This window comes from Mustela putorius, unplaced genomic scaffold (assembly GCF_011764305.1).
Source record: "Mustela putorius furo isolate JIRA1106 unplaced genomic scaffold, ASM1176430v1.1 tig00000832_pilon_pilon_pilon, whole genome shotgun sequence".
NCBI lineage: Eukaryota > Metazoa > Chordata > Mammalia > Carnivora > Mustelidae > Mustela > Mustela putorius.
The window spans coordinates 4,673,317-4,681,122 of NW_025421491.1; positions in this window are offsets into that span (position 1 = coordinate 4,673,317).

A 7,806-nucleotide genomic window follows, 5' to 3' on the forward strand; every position below is an offset into this window, starting at 1 on the left:
ATTCCTAGCTTTCTCATTAGCAAAATGAGTGTGGTGAACTAGATCAATGTTGGCTAAAAAAGGACCAGTGACTGAATCCGTTTGGGGAAAGAGGAGGTCAAGATAAACAATGGGTTTCAACAGCAACAAGTCTTGTACCCTTTCCGCAGAGTCATTCAACAGGTATCCAAAGGACACCTTTTCCCAGAGTGACATTCCAAACACTGGACAACCAGTCAACTTGTCACTGCCCAGTCAAGGTGAAGAGAAGCACTTCTGAAGCTTCTCTTGAGGTCTCCAGTGTCATCAACCAATGTTTTTTGTGTTCTGGGGAGAGATCTGGAGAGGACCTGGATTACTGAGCAGTGTGGTAGTTGTCCAATGGCAGTTTAGTAGCCTGTATGAAGTATAGTGGTCCCCTCTTATCCATGGGGGATACATTCCAAGACCCCCCAGTGGATTCCTGAAACCGCAGTTGGTAACACACCCTATGCATGCTATGTTTTTTCCTATATACACACACCTGGGATAACATTTAATGCATGAATTAGCCACAGTAAGAGATTCACAACAATAACTGGTAATGAAATAGAATAATTATAAGAACATATAATAATAAAAGATATGGGGATGTGGTCTCTTTCTCTCTCTCAAAATTTTTTTATTTGCTCACCCTTCTTCTTGCCGTGATGGGAGATGATAAGATGCTCATGTGATGTGACGTAGTGAGGTTAATGATGTAGGTATTCTGATGTGGCGTTGGGCTACAGTGGACCTTCTGATGATATGTCAGAAGGAAGGTCATCTGCTCTTGGCTGAGTACAGTGAGTGGGTAACTGACATCATGGAAAGTGAAACCGTGGAGAAGGTGGGGAGCTATTGTAGGTCCATATGTTCACAATCAGCATTGCCCTATAGAAAGTCCCTGTGCGCTATCAGCCCTGTACACTGGTCTCTACAACCTTTCTTAAAATGTGACGGCTGGATCAGCTGTAGCAGAAGCAGCTGTTGGCAGCTCCTGAAAAATGCAAACTCCTGGGGTCCCTAAGAGACCTCTTGAATCAGAACCTGCATTTTGACAAGACCCCAGGTGACGACCCCAGGTGTACACCTTACAATTTGGGAAGTGCTGGTATACAAAACAGGTCTCGTTTATAAAATGCACAAGGATCTTGGCTAGTGCCCATGGGTGGTCACCAAGAAGTGCATTTTTACTGAAAAGAAGATTAAGTAGTTTCTGCTAAGTCCTTCAACTCATCTGGCTGTTGGTTGGCAAGCACACAGAACATGCCTTTTCTCTAGTTCTCTATGCTCTGGCTGGAGACTATCTACTGTGGCTGCTCCTTGGCTTTCCTGTGAGCAGGGAAACTGGTTCCAAGGAGTTCATTGGAGTCTTCCCTTCTCATAATTCGAGGAGTTCTTGATGGGCTCAAGGCTCTACTGTCTCAAATTCTAAGTCTAGGAACTGGCTCCCCTAAGCTAGCTTTGAGCACTGCCAGGCCATTTACTTCTTGTGGATTTTAATCCTCTCACTTGTAAAATGGCCCAAAAGTCTTTTCCTCTCAGGAAGGGACTGCTTCATAATTTGCAGAACATGATGCAAAATGAAAATGCAGGGCTCCTTCTTCCAAAGTGAACTAAAAAAGTGCAGTTAGAGTAAAATGTAAAGCTTTACCTTTAAGATATTTTGTTACGAATACCATATAAATGAGTAACACTGTTAAACATGTAACTACATAAACTTATAAATGCAAAATAAGTATTTCTGTATCAGAATACAATTGTAATATTTCTTTACCATCAGATGTGATAATCTTTACATTTAATTTGCATTCCTAAGCCTGTGGATATTTGTTTTGCAATGTGGTAGCCATTTTCAAAACCAAAACTCTGAAAAATTTTAATAGCTGCCTGATATATCTCATTGCAGTGTCCGTGTATACACTTCTACTCTGTAATAATTTACTGACAAAGTTTATTGCTTCTGTACGGGAAGTTCCTGTCCCTGTGTTTCGGCCAGAGAGTTAATATTTATGCAGATGCTGCAGGGATGAGCTCCAGGAATGGTCAGGCCAGCTGTTCTCCCACTGAGGGTCCTTTCCCATGGGAGGCCCCTCCTCCCCTCCAGGGCTGTGGCCAGTGCTGTCACTGCTGCTGTTCCTACAGCCATTACTGTCACTCTCAATGCCAATCTGGGGCCTGTTGTTACCGTGGCTATTCCCAAAGGTGCTGGGGTGCCCAGGACTACCCCACACGTGCACAGTGATTGGCCAAACCAAATGCACCATGCTGTCCACATCTAGCCATGAATGTGCCTATGCGTATGCCTGTCCTGGCTGCTTCCAGCGTATTATATATCCTCTGCTCTCACACATGCTTCACTCTTTCATCACACTAAACTGACAGAACTCAGGATTGAAGATTGGATTATTAAAAATTTCAAGAAGGCAATGGCAGAGCATTAAACCATGGGCTGGGTCCCTTTTAAGAGCAGGTTCCTAGGCAACTGCATAGATTGAATTGCATATGTTTTCGTAGGTTCCTCCATGAAAACAGTCGTGCTCTTAATATAATGAAAATTATGCTTTCAAATGGCATTTATATCATTACTGGTGCAGATAAACCATTCATTCTTTATTGCTATACTAATTTTATAGCCTTTCCTGTGGAGCAATTGATATTCATGATGGATTCAAATGAAACATTTACCATTGCTCTTGCAATTAGGAATTTATTTGAAAGGTGTAATTAATATACCACTTTAAATTCCGTGGTCTGCAGAATATATTATTTTGTTGATTAAACTCACTTTCTTATAGGAAGTTAAAGATACTTAATGTATTTAAACTCAGGCTAATTTTCTTGTTGAATTTAGAAGTCTGAACAAGGCCCTTAATGAATAGTGAACAAATGAATAAAGGTTTTTGTGAGAAAAAGGTGGAGGAAACTTTAGCTCAAGGAAATTAGAAATTGGCTCAGCTGTTCTAGAATGGTGGTTTTCAAACCATGTTGTGCATTGAGAATCTCTTCGAGAGCTCACCAAAAAGGCAAATACCACACCCCTGCCCTCTGAAGTGTTCTGACCTGAGGAGCCCAGGGTGAGTCCAGTGATTTGTATATTTAAGCAGAATGCTAGGTGATTCTGATTCACATGCTCAGTGGACCAGTGAACTCGTTGTTTCTGGTCAGCATAGGGGTTTGGGATTTTATTCCTTAGCAAGAACCAGACTTAAAAATTAATGATGTTGGGCAGACCACAATGAATAGAGCAATACATTTCCTGCCTATCAATTTCTGGCTCTGAACTGAGAGAGTATTCCTTAGTTCTTTTGATCTCCAGATGCTGATATTTCTATGGGCTTCCACACTGACATGGAAGCATGAGTTCCTCTAGAAAAGGTGTCATGGCAGTGGGTTATGCTTTTAAAGAAAGGCATTTCTTAGGGAGGGTAGTGGTGTGAGATGGAAGGGAAGGGAAATAAGAATGAGAAGAAATGAGAGTCAAGGATTGGCGACTGGAAGAAAACAAGAATCCTGTTTTGTATATATTTATTTATTTATTTTGGGAATACAAAATAAATATTTATTTAGGGAATTACAAGTTGAGATGACTCAGTGCCTAGAAGAGGGTCCCCATGGAGGGAGTGAAGGGAAATACAAAGGGAAGTTCTTTGCTCTTTGCCTTTGTAAATAATTTGTGACAGTTATTTTCTTAGCAAGGTAGTTTAGGAATCATCTTGAGTGATGTCTTTGACTTTCTTACAAGTAGTTCCCAAACTGCCAGTTTCAGGATCAGCTGGAGTGCTGCTCGAATACAGATCTCTGGGCCCCACCCCAGGAGGTCAGGAAATCTGCATTTTAGGTCTCATATGACTGACATGGTCTGCATCTGAGGACATAATACTCTGTGTGTGTGTGTGCCCGTGTGTGTGTGTGTGTGTGTGTGTGTGGGTGTGTGTGTGTATGTGTGCCTGGCTTCACACCACAAGCAACGGGATGGAACTGAACTTAAGTTGATTTAGGGTGCAAAGAAGTTCCTCTTGAGTTTGATTTTGATTCCAAGCGAAGCTCAAGAAAAAATCTCATCAAATGGAAGCCTGAGGCTTGATCTTGCTTTGAGATGGGATCTTGCTTGAGTGGCATTTCCCTTTCCTCTCAGAGCTTTATTTTCTTGCTCAGAAATTCAGTCTTCCCACCTCCCATCTTACACTTCCTTCTTTTTCCCCGTCTTAAGAGAATCAAAATTCATGGACAGAGGAAGAAGTTGAAACAAGGCTAACAAAGAATCCTGTACAGGGTATTCTTTCCTGCTGTTGTATCTCAGCCAAGTTCAAACAGTCTGTATTTCCATTATTTTGACCTACCATGAAAGAGGTGACATTTTATATCCGCCTAATATGGACTCTATTTATTTCTGCAAATTAATATTTTCTGATCTGAATAAAACACAAATGACTGTTCTATTATATTTCAAAATTTAGTTTGAACATCCTGTTTTTTAATGATTTCTAGCCAAATATGTTTGGTTTTTTTAAGCCTTTGCTTTCTGTTGAAATGATTTGTAATCTGGATAATTATTTTTGTGGGTTCTAGTGGCTAAAAGGAAGAAAAAAATGAGGAATGAAACGTTGCTGTTTTTATAATAGGAAGACTTCTTGAACACTTCAAGATCTTTGGATTTCACCAGAGTTCCTATTTCTGGCAAGATGATTGAAAACTAATGATACTCAGCTTTTTAAATAAGCCACAATCTTACTGATATTGCCATATTTACCTAAAATTGGTTTTTCTACTATTAATAATTAAAGGCTAATTTAAGCAACAACACTTGAAATCAGTGTCTTTTAATGGAAAAAATATATGCCTTTACATATTAAAAGAAACTTTATAGAATTATCATTTGCTCTAGACTCAAATTTTTCAGTCACTATGCTTATTTATTTTTTATTTATGTTTTGTTCAAAGAAGGGATTGGGGGAGGGGCAGAGGGAGAGGGAGAAAGAGAGAGGATCTTAAGCAGGCTCCACACCCAGCACAGAGCCTGACTTGATCTTATATCCCTGAGAACATGACCTGAGCCAAATCAAGAGTTAGATGCTTAACCAGCTGAGCCACCCAGGCACCCCAGTATGATAATCTGTTTAAAGGTGTTTAGAACTATTGTTTATTTGTGAAATTTCATTATAAGGAGGTACTTGAATTCATCCGAGGCTACTGGATACATGTACCCACATATTTAGAGGTGAGAGATGGAAAGGCTGACAATGGGTTGTTGGGTCACAGCATCTTCTTGGTGATGTTGATCTTTACAGCTCCAGCTCCTAGCTCAAGACACATCAATATGTTTATTAAGTAAACGTTTATGTCCTTTTGATTTAATATGAAGTGCACTTTGAATTTAATATGAAAATTGGTCTAGGAGGCAGTTCCAGACCTCCCACACAAAAGGCTAGATGTTGCCAAAGTTCTTTAGAACACTTTCTGAGTGTTAGCATGGTGTTCACAGCACACCCAGGGTGTGTTTCCAGAAAGGCAAAGATATAGAACTTTGAGGAAGTTATCTGGGTAATTCATGGAAAAACAGTGCCAACAAAAAACACTGATATTGAGGAAAAGAAAGGATTTGGGCTTGCATTAGGTAGACTATGTGTTATCTATTAGGTGATTACTGCTTTTATTCTTAATAATCATAACAAGTTATTTGAATAATCACTTAATTAAAAAAAATTTTTGGACCTAAGTTTTGTTTACTCACAACTAAATACAAAGACCTTAACCTCATGGATCATATCCCTTTGATTAAACCCAAGCCATATAAATGATTTATTTATTTCTTCATTTTGTGCAGTCACAGAGCTAGTCCCTGGGAAAAGTAATGCCATTTGGTAGGTTCTCATCCTTCCCTGTGCCTCTCCTCCCTGCCCTCTATTTAATCAGTTGTGTATTTTTTTGGTTGGCTGTGTGTCTTGATGTGCTTCTCCTGGCCTTCCTGGAACCTTTGCTAACTTATTTTCTCCTTAATGTGGATATTGTGAAAGTATAGAGATGTTACCATGTGAAAACACCTGATAGCTTTGTGAAGCCCATGCTTCAGGTAGTTTTGAAATGCATGTAAAGAATATTGAATATAACAATACAACAGGAACAATAACTCTACGTTAAAGTACATGTTTGTACTTTACACATTTCAAAACACTAGATTTAAAACTCTGGAAGTGACTGTAAAGATCATGTAGCCCAGCTGCCTGTTTGATATATAAATTTTGTCCTTATCTCCTATAATAATGTCTTTTACTTTACATTTGAGTGTCCCTAGTATAGGGAAACTCACATTTCTTAAAGTTCTATTAGAAATGTCTTCCTTTTTATTGAGTCCAATTTTTTTTTTTTTTTTTACCAAATTTATTTCTCTGTTACTTCTTCTGTTATTTCTCTGTTACATTCTATGTGTATGTGTGAGTGTGTGTATGCTTGAGCTAATGTAGCGCATAGTCCTAATCTTGCTTCCACGGATCAGTCCTTGAAATATTTGATGACATCCATACTAGTCAACCCAAATTATCTCTTCCCCAGGGTAAATATGCTCAACTATTCATTACATAATATGGGTAGAGTTCATATTGCTAATATTTTCAAAAACACCATTTCAATTTATTCTCACAATAACTTTGTGAAATAGGTAAGGATTTGTAAGTCTGTATTCACAATGAGAAAACTGAGGGACAAAGATATTATTTGGAAGAGAAAAGAACTGATTTGCACCAGCTTTTTATGTTATGACTTTTTGGTGGCATCTTTTAAAAAATCAGTTGTAAGAAAGGAATAGCTTACCTTGTACATAACTTTGAGGTCATAGAAAATTACATTAAAACTTTAATTTTTAAGTGTTTCAATGTTAACATAACATAAGGCCTTAAAATATATCCACAAAAGATAAGAATGTGAGACAAGCCATTAATTTTATTATTCAGTGTTCTTTGAAAAGTACGTTTTGACTGGATTTTTATATTCCTAGAAAAGGTTCTAGAGCTAAGTTTAAAAATCCATACATAACATTTTCTTAAATAAAATGATCCATCTTTGTTATATTTTTATATAGCCTTGATTTGCACTGCCTCTCTCTCTCTCTCTCTTTTTTTTTTTTTTTGCATGAAGAATCCTAGAGATCTTACTAATGAGCTCATGAATTTCCAGTCATTTATACATGATCAAATAGAGAAAGAAAGCTGTTGGCCTCTTTTTAAATAGAAGGTGTACTTTCTCATGGGAAAAATACTTTTACCTGAGAGGTACAATTTCATTTTTGTAAACTCTCCCTTCTAAATGTTACTTTTCATGCTGCAATGAATTTGGGAGGAAACTCTACCCTTTCCTCTAAATGACTCATGATGTAATGCCTTTATAGATTAAAAGCACAATTTGACTAATGGGCCTCATTTTTACTTGTAAGATTTTATACATTTCATCACGTTCACCCTATTGGACACACCACAGACTACATAACTTGTTCTAAAAATAGAATGTATGAAAAGGGTTGATTCAAGAATCAGAGGTCTCATTCTAATTGAGTGCTTTAGCTTGAGATTTAAACATTAATAATGCTAAATTATAATGTCATGTAGATACTATTATGGATATTATGGATGAGAGAGTTAAAAAAATAAAATCTATTTACAACATTATGGAATTATTTAAAGTAAAGATTATCTCTATAAATTGTTGGATTAGAAATAGTAATCATAAACTAGGTGGCAAAATAAGCCCATTTGAAATAATGCCTATTTTCTGATGTATTAATTATTTTTATTTTTATATGTCAAGCAATAC